Genomic DNA, 15,502 nt, shown 5'->3' with positions numbered 1-15,502 from the left:
CCACAGCACTTCCTGTATTATTCCAGGGCCAGCATAGAATTGATCCCTTTTGACTTGCTAAAGTCCTACTCCTCTTTATCCAGTCTTGAATTGTCCTAAGCAACAAGGGTTCTCTGAGCTTATTGCTCCCACATTTCTCTCTGTAGGGTACCTGTACTGTTCTCAGCTCCTTTCAGCTCCTTTTTGAATGCCCCCCCTTCCCCCCTTGCTCTGATGTGGACTGTCATAAAGAGGTGTCCCCGGTTCTGCTTTATTTTAATAAAATCAGCCTTCTCCCAATCCAAAGATATCTTTTGCAGTCCATCTTTTTCCTTCCCCAGAACAAATTTGAACTGTACTATGTTGTGATTGCTATTGCCTAAATGTTACCCTACATTGAACAATTGTCTGGTTTCTTTTCCCCAGATCCAGCACTGCACTGTCCTTTGTTGGGTCTTCTACATATTGATGCAAAAAAACTCTCCTGGATACATTTCCAGAAATCTGTCCCCTTTAAATTTGTAACACTATAACTTGGCATTATTCGTCAAGGACAGTATTACAGCTGCAGGATGGTTGTTTGAGGACTCTGAGAACAGACTGCAGATACTGGAGATCAGAGTCAAGAGTGTAGTGCTAGAAAAGCGCAGCAGGTCAGGCAGCATGCACGGTCAACCTTTTTTTGAGGACTCGTCAACTGAGGTAGTATGGGCTGAGATTAGAAACAAGAAGGGAGAGGTCATCCGTTGGGAACTTTAGCAATGGAAATGGATAGGTATACACCGGAGGGCAAGAGTTACAGATGGGGTAAAGGCAATTACGATGCGATTAGACAAAATTTGGGATGCATAGGATGGGGAAGGAAACTGCAGGGGATGGGCACAATAGAAACGTGGAGCTTATTCAAGGAACAGCTACTATGTGTCCTTGATAAATATGTGCCTGTCAAACAGGGAGGAAGTTTTCAAGCTCAAGAGGTGTGGTTTACTGATGAGGTTGAATCTTGTCAAGAGGAAGAAGGCAGCTTGTGTTAGGATGAGCTGTGATGGCTCAGCTCGGGTGCTTGAGAGTTACAGGGTAGCCAGGAAAGACCCAAAGAGAGAGCTAAGACAAGCGAGGGGTGGACATGAGAAGTTGTTGGTAGAAAGGATCAGGGAAAACCCTCAAGCTTTTGTTCGATATATAACGGATAAAAACAATGACTAGACTAAGCTTAGGGCCAATCAAGGACAGTCATGGGAAGTTGTGTGGGGGGTGAGAGAAGACAGGGGAGGTACTAAATGAATATCTTTCATCAGTATTCACACTGGAAAAACACAATGTTGTTGAGGAGAATACTGAGAAACCGGCTACTAGACTAGATGGGATTGAGGTTCACAAAGAGAAGGTGTTAGAAATTCTGGAAAGTGTGAAAATGCATAAATCCCGTGGGCCGGATGGGATTTATCCTAGGAATTCTCTGGGAAGTCAGGGGGAGATTGCCGAGCCTTTGGATTTGATCCAAATGTTGTCATTGTCTCCAGGAATAGTACCAGAAGACTGGATGAGAGCAAATGTTGTTCCCTTATTCAAGAACAGGAGTAGAGACAATCCTGGTAATTCATAGACCAGTTAGCTTTCCTTCAGTTGTGGGTAAAGTGTTGGATACAGTTATAAGAGGATTTATAATCATCTCGATAGGAATAAGTTGATTAGGGATCGTCAACAGAGTTCTGTGAAGGGCAGATTGTGGCTCACAAATCTTATTGAGTTATAGAGCCATAGAGATGTACAGCATGGAAACAGGCCCTTAGGTCCAACCTGTCCATGCCGACCAGATATCCCAACCCAATCTAGACCCACCTGCCAGCACCTGGCCCATATCCCTCCAAACTCTTCCTATTCATATACCCATCTACTTGCGCCTCCACTTTCAAGGAGCTATGAACCTGCACTCCAAGGTCTCTTTGTTCAGCAACACTCCCTAGGACCTTACCATTAAGTGTATAAGTCCTGCTAAGATTTGCTTTGCCAAAATGCAGCACCTCGCATTTATCTGAATTAAACTCCATCTGCCACTTCTCAGCCCATTGGCCCATCTGGTCCAGATCCTGTTGTAATCTGAGATAACCCTCTTCACTGTCCACTACACCTCCAATTTTAGTGTCATCTGCAAACTTACTAACTATATCTTTCTTTGAGAAAGTTACCAAACAGGTGGATGAGGGTAAAGCAGTTGATGTGATGTACAGTGCTGACCCCGGAATCCAAATGCCCTATTGTTCGAACAAATTGGAATCTGAACAATTATTTTGAGAAAATTTTGCCCTAAAATCCAAACACCACGTACCGTTCAGGTCGCACATTGTTTGCTCACTTCGTCCCGGGAAGTAGTCTTGTGTGTCCATCATTAGTTTACCTCATGTTTTCACCTTGATTTGTGCTGTCTTTTTTAATTAATTAAGCAGTAAACCCTCTCCCTCCTTCCTCCCCTCCAGCTTCCACATGCACCATTAGCACTCCTCACTAAGGTAAATGAAGTTATTTTCATGTTAGTACATTTATTTCTTGTTTTTATTATTATTACTTGATATTTATGTCATTTACTGATCTTATTTTACCTTAACCGTGTGTATTTGCGTTAAAAGTGTCTTGAAAATGTTTATTTTGGGTCCAGAAATGGATTAATTCACTTTCCATTATTTCTTATGGGGAAAATAGTTTTGGAATCCGACCTTTTCGCAATTGGAACAGCCTCCTGGAACGAATTGAAGTCTGATTCCGAGGCACCACTGTATATAGATTTCAGTAAGATGTTTGATAAGGTTACCTTTAGTGGGCTACTGCACAAAACACAGAGGCATGGTGTTGAGGGTGATTTTCGTGGTTTGGATCAGAAATTCGCTAGCTGGAAGAAAGGTGGTGGTTGATGGGAAATGTTCATCCTGGAGTTCAGTTACTAGTGGTGTACCGCAAGGATCTGTTTTTGGTCCTCTGCTGTTTGTCATTTGTATGAATGACCTGGATGAGTGCGTAGAAGGATTGGTTAATAAATTTGTGGATGACGCTAAGGTCAGTGGAGTTATGGATAGTGATGAAGGACGTTGTAGGTTATAGAGAGACATAGATAAGTAGCAGAGTTGGTCTGAGAGGTGGCAAATGGAGTTTAATGCAGAAAAATGTGAGGTGATTCACTTTGAAAGGAGTAACAGGAATGCAGACTACATGGGCTAATAGTAAGATTCTCAGTAGAGTAGATGAGCAGAGAGATCTCTGTGTCCATGTACGTAGATCCCTGAAAGTTGCAGGTTGATAGGGTTGTTAAGAAGACATACAGTGTGTTAGCTTTTATTAGTAGAAGGATCGAGTTTCTGAACCATGAGGTCATGCTGCACTGTACAAAACTCTGGTGCGGCCGCACTTGGAGTATTGCCTGTAGTTCTGGTCACCGTGTTAAAGGAAGGATGTGGAAGCTTTGGAAAGGGTTCAGAGGAGATTTACTAGAATATTGTCTGTTATGGAAGAGAAGGTCTTACAAGGAAAGGTTGAGGGACTTGAGGCTATTTTTGTTAGGGAGAAGGTTGAGAGGTGACTTAATAGAGACATATAAGATAATCAGAGGGTTAGATCGGGTGATCAGTGAGAGCCTTTTTCCTTGGATGGTGATCTGCAGCATCTGCAGTCCTCACTTTTGCCTAGATGTCAGAGGTAGTTTCTTTATTCAGAAAGTTGTAGGAGCATGCAACAGTTGTAGACTCGCCAACTTTATGGGCAGTTAAATGGTCATTGGATAGGCATATGGATGAAAATGGAGTAGTGTAGGTTAGAAGGGCTTCAGATTGACTTCACAGGGCATCACAACATCGAGGGCCGAAGGGCTTGTACTGCGCTGTAATGTTCCGTGTTCATTAAAGAAATGATTTCGGATATGAGACCACCCTAAAGCGTAGAAAGAGGAGTAGACCATTCAGCCCCTTGAATTGCTTTGCCCATTCACTTCGATCTTCGTCAATCAGTATTTCAAAGCCAATTTCCAGTGCTATCACTAAATGTTTGAATGTTTGTTAGCTCTGGAAATCATATCTATTTCTGTCTTGAATCTGCTGAATAGTTGATAGTTCATGGTACTCAGGGATAAAGAATTCTATAGATTCACCATAATAGTAATCCACTCCAATTTTGCATCAAAAAGTGTGAAAGCAAAACTGTTTTGTTCTTGCAAACTTGTGCTTTTTTCATCTTCCCATGACCCTTCTGTGTTCTTCATGGTTCTCAATTTGGATTTTTTCAACTTGACACTTGTAAACACACTTACTTAATTCCAAATTTTCTCTTATGTCTCAACCAGTGAGTTCTGGCTTTGTTTACTCTCCCGTTCACTTTTGACGGGCTATATCTTCACCATCTCTTTTCTGGAAGATAACCCACTGTTCAATTATAGGTTTTTTCCTGCCTCCCATATATTCTCGCTTCTTTGGTCGAGCTCCAATCTTGCCTTGTTTGAAGCCAGTTTCTCCCCAGTTAAATATTCCTATTTGAGCAAGTTTTGAGAAGATTTCTAGCTCAGGTTGAGGTTCTGGATGTAGGTTTGCTCGCTGAGCTGGAAGGTTCATTTTCAGATGTTTCATCACCATAGTGCGTAACATCTTCAGTAAACCTCTGGACGAAGCACTGCTGGTGTTTCCTGCCTTGTATTTATATGTTTGGGTTTCCTTGGGTTGGCGATGTCATTTCCTGTGATGATGTAATTTCCTGTTCTTTTTCTCAGGGGGTGGTAAATGGGGTCCAAGTCAATGTGTCATTCCAAGAAGCATGGGTAAAAATTTATCTGACCGACCTTTAACAGACGCTGAAAAAGCCGTCTTAGTAGGAGGATTAAATTACAACTTCCAGGATGCGGACAAGAAAGATTTCTTAGCAGCACTAGAAACAACACTGAAAGACAACCAACACACAGAGGAAACCCAGCAAACTAACAGACAGGTAGTTGAACCAACTTTAAGCAGGAAAAGGAAAGGAAAACACTAGAAAGACTTTAAAAAAAAGATAAAAACATTGTTATCCTATCTGCAGACAAAAGGCGCTTGACAGTCATTTTAAATCAAAGAGACTACATTGAGAAAGCGAATGCACTACTTGCAGATACCAACACTTAGCAACAAGTGGCGATCAACCCCACCCCACCACTAGAGAACCAAATCACAGCCCTTCTCAAAAAACTTCAAATCTGGAGAAATAAATAACACCAACTTGCAAAAAAATGAAACCAGACAGATCCAACACACCATGTTTCTACGGATTACCCAGCATTCACAAACCAGAAGCCCACCTCAGACGCATAGTCTCGCTACCTGGAACTCCAATTTACAGATTGGCCAAGGAGCTACACCAAAGACTAAAATGCTTAGTAGGAGATCCAAGCCATTCCATCCTCTCCACCCAAGAATTCCTGAGGACCATCAAAGACACCAAGATAGAAGAGGATGAACTACGGTCTCTTTTGATGTAACAGCCCTGTTGACATTAATCAACATCAACCTAGCCTAGGAAGCACTGACTATACTATTGGAAGACCCAAAGATACAGACACCAAACCCCACCAACTATTGTCAAGCTAGTGGACCCTATGCCTTACCACTTACTTCACTTTCAACAACAAAACCTACAAACAAACCAATGGAACACACATGGGATCTCCACTGTCAGGATTCTTAGCAGAGACAGTAATACAGAGACTCGAACAAACAGCTCTGCCAACCATCTAGCCCAAACTCTGGGTTCGCTACATAGATGACACCTTTGTCATCACTAACCGAAACAAATTAGAGGAAACCTTCAAGACTATCAATAATACCCTTACTGGCATAAAATTCATTAAAGAGGAGGAAATCAACAACAAACTGCCTTTCCTAGCTGTCACAGTAGGGCAAACAGCCAATGGGAAACTTCAAACCAGCATCTACAGGAAAGCAACAAATATGGACCAAATATTGAACTACAGAAGCAATCATCCCCACATCCACAAACTAAGCTGCGTCAAGAATATTATTTCAACGAGCCACCACATACTGTAGGACAAAGGAACTATGCAGAGCAGAGGAAAATCACCTGTACAGTGTATTCAAAAAAGGATGGGTACCCAATGAACACAGTCCACCGATTTCTCAGCAACAAACCCAAACAAGCAGACAAAACATATCCAGAACCCCTAGACACACTCCCCTACAGCAAAGACATCACAGAAATGACTTCTCAGACCTTTTGGCATCATAGTCACTCACAAACCTACCAACACACTAAAACAGCAGCTAATGAACTTGGAAGACCCTATACAGACAGCAAGCAAAACTATTGTCATTTACAAAATACCGTGCAAGTACACTAACAAACACTGCATTGGACAAACAGGCAGAAAACGAGCCAGCAGGATACATGAATATCAAATGGCCGTAAAACAACATGACCCACTCTCACTAGAATCTTTACATACAGACAAGGAAGAACACTACTTTGACTGGGACAACACATCCATCCTAGGACAAGCCAAACAGAGACACACACACGAATTCCTAGAAGCATGGCATTCCAACCTAATCTATAGCAACAAAACATTGTCTTGGACTCCATTTACCCACCCCCTGAGAAAAAGAACCGGAAATGACATCACCAAGGAACCCCAAACATATAAGTAGAAAGCAGGAAACACCAGCAGTGCTTTGTCCAGAGGCTCACTGAAGATGTGACCTAGTACGGTGATGAAACATCTGAAAATGAACCTTCCAACTCAGCGAGTAAACCTACATCCTATTCTTATTCTGAATTACATACTGTCCTTCTCGATCATCAGGCAATGCCTGTGCAGTAGTGATCACTGTCTCCTGGATGTTCCCTCACTGATGTTTGATGCTCACTATATGCTCACCTTTTTTTTATCCCCCAAGAGAAAGACTTAACTGTGCATCTATTCTTTTTATATTGGACACATGCTACTCTAGATAACTTTCCTTTATGGACGGAATTGAGCTTTTGGTCAAGAAAATAAATGTGTGCCAGGTTTAGACAGAGATTGAGTGAATCCTTAGAGTAGAAAGGCAGTAGGAGAATATTTAAGAGGGAAATCGGGAATGCAAAAAGAGGACATGAGAGTTTTGGCAAATAGAGTCTCCAAAAAGATTGTACAAATACGTTAAGGACAAAAAGGTAATGAGGTAATGAGGGAGACAAGAGGGCCCCTCGGAGATCAGCAAGGCAGCCTATGTGTGGAACTGCAGGAGGTTGGGGATATACTAAATGACTATTTTGCATCAGTATTTACTGTGGAGAAAGATATGGAAGATGTAGAATGTGGTGAAATAAATAGTGACATCATAGGACCTGATCAGTTACAGAGAACAAAGAAAGTTGCAGTGCAGTCCAGGTCCTTTGGCCCACGATGTTGTGCTGACTTGTGAAACCAACCTGCAGCATATCTAACCTACACTATTCCATTTTCGTCCATATGTCTATCCAGTGACCATTTAAATGCCCTTAACGTTGGCAAGTTGAACTTTAATGTGTTTAATGTATTTATAAAATCCCTTTGGTGTACCGTAGAACTATGTGGGAAGCTAAAGAAGTGATTGCTGGGCTCCTTGCTGAGGTACTTGTATCATTGATAGCCATCAGTGAGGTGCCATGAGACTGGAGGTTGGCTAACATGGTGCCACTATTTAAGAAATGTGGTAAGCAAAAGCCAGGGAACGATAGACAGGTGAGCCAGACATCAGTGGTGAGCAAGTTGTTGGAGGGAATCCTGAGGGACAGGATTTACATGTGTTTGGAAAGGCAAGGACTGATTAGGATTTGTTTGTGGGAAATTGTGTCTCACTAACTTCATTGAGTTTTTTGAAGGAGTGATGAAGAGAATTGATGAAGGCAGAGCAGTGGACGTTATCTATAAGGACTTAAGTAAGATGTTCGACAGGCTTCCTCATGGTCACCTGTTTAGCAAGGTTAGATCACATGGAATACAGAGAGAGCTATCTATTTGGATACAGCACTGGCTCAAAGACAGAGGGTAGTGGTGAAGGGTTGTTTTTCAGACTGAGGCCTGTGACTAGTGATGTCCTAAAGGATTGGTGCTGGGTCCACTGTTATTTGCCATTTATATAAATGAGTTTGATTTGAACATATGAGGAGTTTGCAGATGACAATAAAATTGGAGGCGTAGTGGACAATGAAGAAGGTTACCTCAAAGTACAATGGATCTGGATCAGATGGGCCTGTGGACCAAGGAATAGAAGATGGAGTTTAATTTAGATAAATGTAAGGTGCTGCATTTTGGAAAAGCAAATCAGGGCAGGACTTACACACTTAATTGTAAGGTCCTGGAGAACATTGCTGAACAAAAGACATTGGAGTTCAAGTTCATAGTTCCTTGGGAGTGGGAGTCACAGGTAGATAGAGTAGTGAAGAAGGCGTTTGGTATGCTTTCCTTTATTGGTCAGAGTATTGAGTACAGGAGTTGGGAGGTCATGTTGCGGCTGTACAGGACATTGGTTAGGCCACTGTTGGAATATTATGTGCAATTCTGGTCTCCTTCCTGTCGGAAAGATGTTGTGAAACTTGAAATGGTTCAGAAAAGATTTACAAGGATTTTGTCAGGGTTGGAGGATCTGAGCTACAGGGAGAGGCTGAACAGGCTGGGGCTGTTTTTCTCTGGAGCATTAGAAGCTGAAGGGTGACCTTATAGAGGTTTACAAAATTATGAGGGGCATGGATAGGATAAATAGACAAAGTCTTTTCCCTGGGGTCGGAGAGTCCAGAACTAGAGGGCATAGGTTTTGGGTGAGAGGGGAAAGATCGAAAAGAGACACAAGGGGCAACGTTTTCACGCAGAGGGTGGTATATGTATGGAATGAACTGCCAGAGGAAGTGGTGGAGGCTGGTACAGTTGCAACATTTAAGAGGTATTTGGATGGGTATATGAATAGGAAGGGTTTGGAGGGATATGGGCTGGTTGCTGGCAGGTGGGACTAGATTGGGTTGGGATATCTGATCGGCATGGACAGGTTGGACCGAAGGGTCTGTTTCTGTGCTGGACATTTCTATGACTCTATTGGTTAGGCCACTTTCGGAATACTATCTGCAATTCTGGTCTCCTTGCTATAGTAGGCATGTTAAGAAATTTGAAATGGTTCAGAAAAAATTTACAAGGATGTTGCCAGGGTTGGAGGATGTGAGCTTATAGGGTGAGGCTGTTTACCTGGAGCATCGGAAACTGAGGAGTGACCCTTTATAGAGTTTTATAAATTCATGAAGGACATGGGTAGGGTAAATAGACAAAGTCTTTTCCCTGGGGTGGGGAGTCCAAAACTTGAGGGCATTGGTTTAAGGTGAGAGGGGAAAGATTTAAAAAGGTCCTAAGAGGCAACGTTTTCATGCAGAAGGTGATGCATGTATGGAATGAGCTGCTGGAAGTAGTCGTGGAGGCTGGTGCAATTGCAACATTTAAAAGGCATCTGGATGGGTACATGAATAGGAAGGGTTTAGATAGATATGGGTCAACTGCTGGCAAATGGGAATACATTTGTCCAGGATATCTCGTCGGCATGGACAAACTAGACCGAAGGGTCTGTTTCTGTGCTATGCATCTCTGTGACTCTAATCACTGTCCCAGTCTTCATTCAGGATCTGAACTTGGACCTTCTAGCCATGCCGGAGTAGCATTACAATTGTATGTGACCTTTCTTGTTGGTGGGGACATGTTACATTGAACATATGTGATACATGACACTCTAATCCAGACGTTATGGCCCAGACATCGTAACACTACTGTAAGACCACCCTGAAAGTTGTTAGAAACAATACTTCAAGACAAATTAATGATAGACAAATAGTGATGGATTAATTACAAAAGTCAGCGTGGATTTGTTGAAGAAAAATCATGGTTTAACTAACTTGATTAAGTTTTTTTTTAATCCGATAGTTTATTGGGTTGATGTGATGCAATTGATGTGGACTTTCAAAAGATATTTGATAAACTTCCAGCAGCAAACCTGATGGCAGAGTTGAAGCGCATGGAATAGTAGACAGTACAGAATTAACTTGAAGTTGACTGATTTACAGGCAGTGGTAGCGGTGTACACCATTTATGGAATGGAGGAAATGCAGGTGTATTTTATGATCTATCTTAAAAATCTAAATTTAAAAGAGTGAAGTGTTGTGATAAGCATCATGGTCAACCTCAGGATGTGAACATACTAGTAGAATGGATGGATGCTGGATAAATGAATTTGAAATCAGAGAAATGTGAAGTGATACACTTGAGAAGATAAAGACACAAAACTAAGGGAACAGTTCTGAAGGTGATCCAGCAACAGGGGAATGTAGGCTGCAGAAATCAGTGAAGACAGCAAGGCAAGTTGCAAGGCATGACAAGATCCTGAGCTTTACATACAAAGGCATGGAGTACAAAAGCAAGGAATAGGGTGTAGGTTTGCTCGCTGAGCTGTAGGGTTGATATCCAGACGTTTCATTACCTGGCTAGGTAACATCATCAGTGGCAACCTCCAAGTGAAGCGAAGCTGTTATCTCCTGCTTTCTATTTATATCTTTCTCCTGGATGGGATTCCTGGGGTTTGTGGTGATGTCATTTCCTGTTTGTTTTCTGAGGGGTTGATAGATGGCATCTCGATCTATGTGCTTGTTTATGGTGTTGTGATTGGAGTGCCAGGTCTCTAGGAATTCTCTGGCATGTCTGCTTAGCTTGTCCCAGGATAGATGTGTTGTCCCAGTCGAAATGATGGGTTTTTTTTCATCCGTGTGTAGGGCTATGAGGGAGAGAGGGTCGTGTCTTTTTGTGGCTAGCTGATGTTCGTGTATCCTGGTGGCTAATTTTCTTCCAGTTTGTCCGACATAGTGTTTGTGGCAGTGCTTGCATGGAATTTTGTAGATGACGTTGGTTTTGTCCATGGGTTGTATTGGGTCTTTTAAGTTTGTTAGTTTTTGTTTGGAGAGTGTTGTTGGGTTTGTGTGCTACTAGGATTCCGAGGGGTCTTAGTAGTCTGGCTGTCATTTCTGAGACCTCTTTGATTTATGGTAAGGTGGTTCAGGTTTCTGGCTGTGTTTGGTCTGCTTGTCGTGGCTTGTTCTTGAAGAATCTGCGCACTGTATTTTTTGAGTATCCGTACTTCTTGAATACGTTGTATAGGTGGTTCTCCTCTGTTTTCCGAAGTTCGTCTGTGCTGCAGTGTGTGGTGGCTCGTTGGAATAGTGTACTGATGCAGCTTTGTTTGTGTGTGTTGGGATGTTTGCTGGTGTGGTATTTGGTCAGTGTTTGTCAGTTTTCTGTATACGCAGGGACAGCATATCTACCCTGGGATAGGCCAAGCAAAGACATGCCAGAGAATTCCTAGATGCCTGGCACTCCAACCACAACGCCATAAACAAACACATAGATCTAGATACCATCTATCAACCCCTCAGAAAACAAACAGGAAATGATGTCACCACAAACCCCAGGAATCCCATCCAGGAGAAAGATATAAATAGAAAGCAGGAGACAACAGGTTTGCTTCACTTGGAGGTCGCCACTGATGATGTTACCTAGCTAGGTAATGAAACGTCTGGATATCAACCCTACAGCTCAGCGAGCAAACCTACACCCTAAACCTCAACCTGAGCTACAAACCTTGCAAAAAAGCAAGGAAATTTAGTGTACTTTTATTAATGTGGTTCCAGATGCTGCAACTTAGGGAGGATATGAAAGTTTTTGAGACACTGTAGGAAAAACTGATGAGAATATTTTTAGGAAGGAGTGATGTCAATGCTGCTATTTTAAAAAAATCAGTGCTGTTCTTCATAGATAAGAGAGACCTGAGAGGAAATTTGAAGATGGTTTTAAAAATCTTGATGGATCTGTACAGCTTAGTTGGAAACTGCTCCCCTTGCTGAAGAGTTGACAACCAGAATACACAGGTTTAAGGTAAAGGAATGGCAAAGAAATCAAAGAGAGTGCGACCAGATTAGATGGTCTTGCTGAGAATTTGCTTGGATGCAGTAGTTTAATGGTCTCCAATACAACCATTTTATGATTCTACAACTGCAATATTGAATTTTCTAACCAACATGTTATTTCACACCTATGGAGTGGATGGGATTTGAATCTGGTCCCCCTGGCTCAGTGGAAGGACATTACCACGGTTCACAAGAGCCCATCCAAGACCAATATGGATATTTTCTAATCACTTTGTTCAGAAATGTTTTCAAGAAAAAAAGTAAACTGTCCAGAGGTGTTAAGGCACACTTCTGGAGCAGGTGACATTTGAACCCAGAGCTCCTGGCTCAGAGGCAGGGTCACTCCAACTGCACTGCCAGAGCCCTCAAACAGCAACTGTGGTGTCCAAGGGTCACAAAATCTCATTGCTTCTTTGTATTGGAACACTGGTATTTTATTTAATCATCCTGTTCAGAGAGATGCTATTATGCTTGAATATTACCACTGGCCCATAACAGTCTCTTAAATGATACCTCTGCTTCCCATTGCCAGGAGTTTCTTCCTATGTTGCCTGCTTTATGTTTTCCAATCAACCTGTCCTGAGTTGTTTATAAACTGCTCTGTAGCAGTGGGTCTTGAACCCAGGTCTGCTGGCTGAGAGGTAGGGGTATTACCACTGCGACATAAGAACTTTAATCAACTAATGAACCTGTTTCAAGCTGTTATGATGCACCTCTGGAGCAGGTGACAGTTGTGCTCAGGTGCTCTGGCTCACAAGGACACTACTGCTGTGCCACAAAAGCCCAATTCCCAAGTGGTCATGCCCCCAACCTCTTGAGTGAGGAGGCTGAAGTTCAAGTTCCACTTGTGCGAGAATTGTGTCAACATCTCTGAACAGGTTGATTTATAAAATATTCAAACAAACCTATAAAATATCAAAACAAACGATCAGGGGCACCTATGGGGCAGTGATAGAGTCGTTACAGCGGGATATAGAGAAGCTGCAGAGCTGGGCAGAAAGGTGGCAAATGGAGTTCAATGTAGCTAAGTGTGAGGTGATTCACTTTGGTAAGAGTAACAAAAAGATGGGGTACTGGGCTAATGGTCGGATACTTGGTAGTGTGGAAGAGCAGAGGGATCTTGGTGTCCATGTACACAGATCTCTGAAAGTTGCCACCCAGGTAAATAGTGCAGTGAAGAAGGCATATGGCGTACTGGCTTTTATTGGTAGAGGAATTGAGTTCCGGAGTCCTGAGGTCATGCTGCAGTTGTATAGGACTCTGGTGCGGCCGCATCTGGAATATTGTGTGCAGTTTTGGTCGCCATACTATAGGAAGGATGTGGAGGTACTGGAACGAGTGCAGAGGAAGTTTACCAGGATGTTGCCTGGTGTGGTAGGAAGATCCTATGAGGAAAGGCTGAGGCACTTGGGGTTGTTTTCATTGGAAAAAAGAAGGTTTAGGGGTGACTTGATAGAGGTGTACAAGATGATTAGGGGGTTAGATAGGGTTGACAGTGAGAACCTTTTTCCACGTATGGAGTCAGCTATTACAAGGGGGCATAGCTTTAAATTAAGGGGGGGTAGATATAGGACTGATGTTAGGGGTAGGTTCTTCACTCAGCGAGTTGTAAGTTCATGGAATGCCCTACCAGTAGCAGTGGTGGACTCTCCCTCTTTATGGGTATTTAAGCGGGCATTGGATAGGTATATGGAGGATAGTGGGTTAGTGTAGGTTAGGTGGGCATTGATCGGCGCAACATCGAGGGCCGAAGGGCCTGTACTGCGCTGTATTCTTCTATGTTCTATGTTATGTTGGGTCCAGGAAGCCAGGATTCATGCCCCATATTCTCTGCATTAAATAAAACAGGCTGAGTTAAATAAAACAATTAGTGATCTATTTTTCTAATCAACCTATTCACACGTTATTACACCCCTTTTAGAGCAGTTGGAACTTGAACCTCGTCTCTTGGTCCTGGGGCAGGGATATTACCATTGCACCACAAGCTGGCTTAAAATAATCTGTGATGATCACTAAGGAAAACACATCAACTCTTACTATTGGTCTGTCTCATCTTTGACATTCAAACCAGCTCTGTTTCTGAGCTTGTGTCCCTTTCATTCTTTCATCTTAAAACTCAACTTCTATTTCTTCATCCATATCAGTATTACTGAATTTATCATTTCCATTTTTGTCTCTTTCCGTTGTCATCCTGCCAGTTCTGTTCATATCTCTTCTGCAGTTTTTTGCTTAAAGATTTCATTCAGATTACTCTCTCATTCACATCACCAAAGCAATTGTCAAGTCATTCTCAGTGATGGTAACTTCTGTATGTGCAATTTCAATGCTCTGTTGACTGTACATGCATCTTTCTCCAAAGCCTGTCCTCCTGCCCAGGTTGCTGGAGCTAAATTTATTTGATTCTATGATAACCTATCTGATCATAGAGTGTCTCCAGGAATGGTTTGTTTTTTCATCATGGGCCATTGCTAATGGCACCCCAAAAGATTCATCTTCGACCACTTTCCTTCCTCATTAAGCAAGGTCAATCACAGATGTGGTACTACCTTCTATGTGTATATGAATGATATCACCTCTACCTCATCACTTGTTTTTATCTCCATGCATCTGTGCTGTTCATTTCTTATTATGCCTTTGTCTTCAATTAGTTTGTTTCCTGCTGCTAAATATTGGAAGGTCAAAGTCAGTCTCTTTGCTATCTCCTAACTAAAACGCAATGCCAAAGTCACAATTCCATGACTCAAGATGCTGATAGCTTGAACTAGACATTTGCAACTTTTGTGGCCTATTCAATTTTATGTTGAGTTTCTAACTCCATATTCTCCATTGGAAAGGCTAACTATTTTCACTTCAGTAGCATTTCCTGCTTCTATCCTTGCTTGAACCTATTTGAGCTGAAACTCCCATTTATATCCCTCCAGACTCAGCTCTTCTATTGTTCTTTTGCCAAGTTCCTCCACACTCTGTGGACTTCAGCTAGTCCAGATCTGTACCACATTCCACTAATAATCTTGCCTTTTTTAAAAATTCATTTATAGTTGACCTTTGCTAACTAGACGAGCATCTATTTTCCATCTTGAATTGCCTTTGAAAAGGTGGTAATGAGCAGTCACCTTGAAACAGTGCAGGGTAAAAACAAGGACTACAGATACTGGAAACCAGAGTCTAGATTAGAGTGGTGCTGGAAAAGCACAGCAGGTCAGGCAGTATCCGAGGAGCAGGAAAATTGACATTTCGGGCAAAAGCCCTTCATCAGGAATAGAGGCAGGGTGCCTGCAGAGTGGAGAGATAAATGGAGGGGGTGGGGGTAGGGAGAAAGTAGCATTGAGTGCAATAGGTGAATAGGGGTGGGGATGGAGATGATAGGTCAGAGAGGAGGGTGGGGGAAGGTAGCAAAGAGTACAATGGGTGAATGGGGGTTGGGGATTGAGGTGATAGGTCAGATAGGAGGGTGGGAGAAGGTAGTAGAGAGTACAGTAGGTGAATGGGGGTGGGGATGAAGGTGATAGGTAAGAGAGGAGGGTGGAGTAGATAGGTGGAAAGGAAG

The 15,502-nt window shown here is 42.4% G+C and overlaps 1 protein-coding gene across 14 annotated transcripts in view; it reads left to right on the top strand.

The window, feature by feature from the left end:
- Positions 1–15,502, top strand: part of ncor1 (nuclear receptor corepressor 1) — a 406,208-nt gene that overhangs the window by 38,688 nt on the left and 352,018 nt on the right. The window contains exon 3 of one of the 14 annotated variants that reach the window (XM_072590141.1): positions 2,457–2,489. The exons of the other annotated variants lie outside the window; for them this stretch is intronic. The gene's annotated coding sequence lies outside the window, so the exon portion shown is untranslated. The remainder of the gene's footprint in view (positions 1–2,456; positions 2,490–15,502) is intronic. 14 annotated transcript variants of the gene reach the window in all.

This window comes from Chiloscyllium punctatum, chromosome 19, assembly GCF_047496795.1.
Source record: "Chiloscyllium punctatum isolate Juve2018m chromosome 19, sChiPun1.3, whole genome shotgun sequence".
Taxonomy (NCBI): Eukaryota; Metazoa; Chordata; class Chondrichthyes; order Orectolobiformes; family Hemiscylliidae; genus Chiloscyllium; species Chiloscyllium punctatum.
This window is presented reverse-complemented; position numbering and strand designations above follow the sequence as displayed.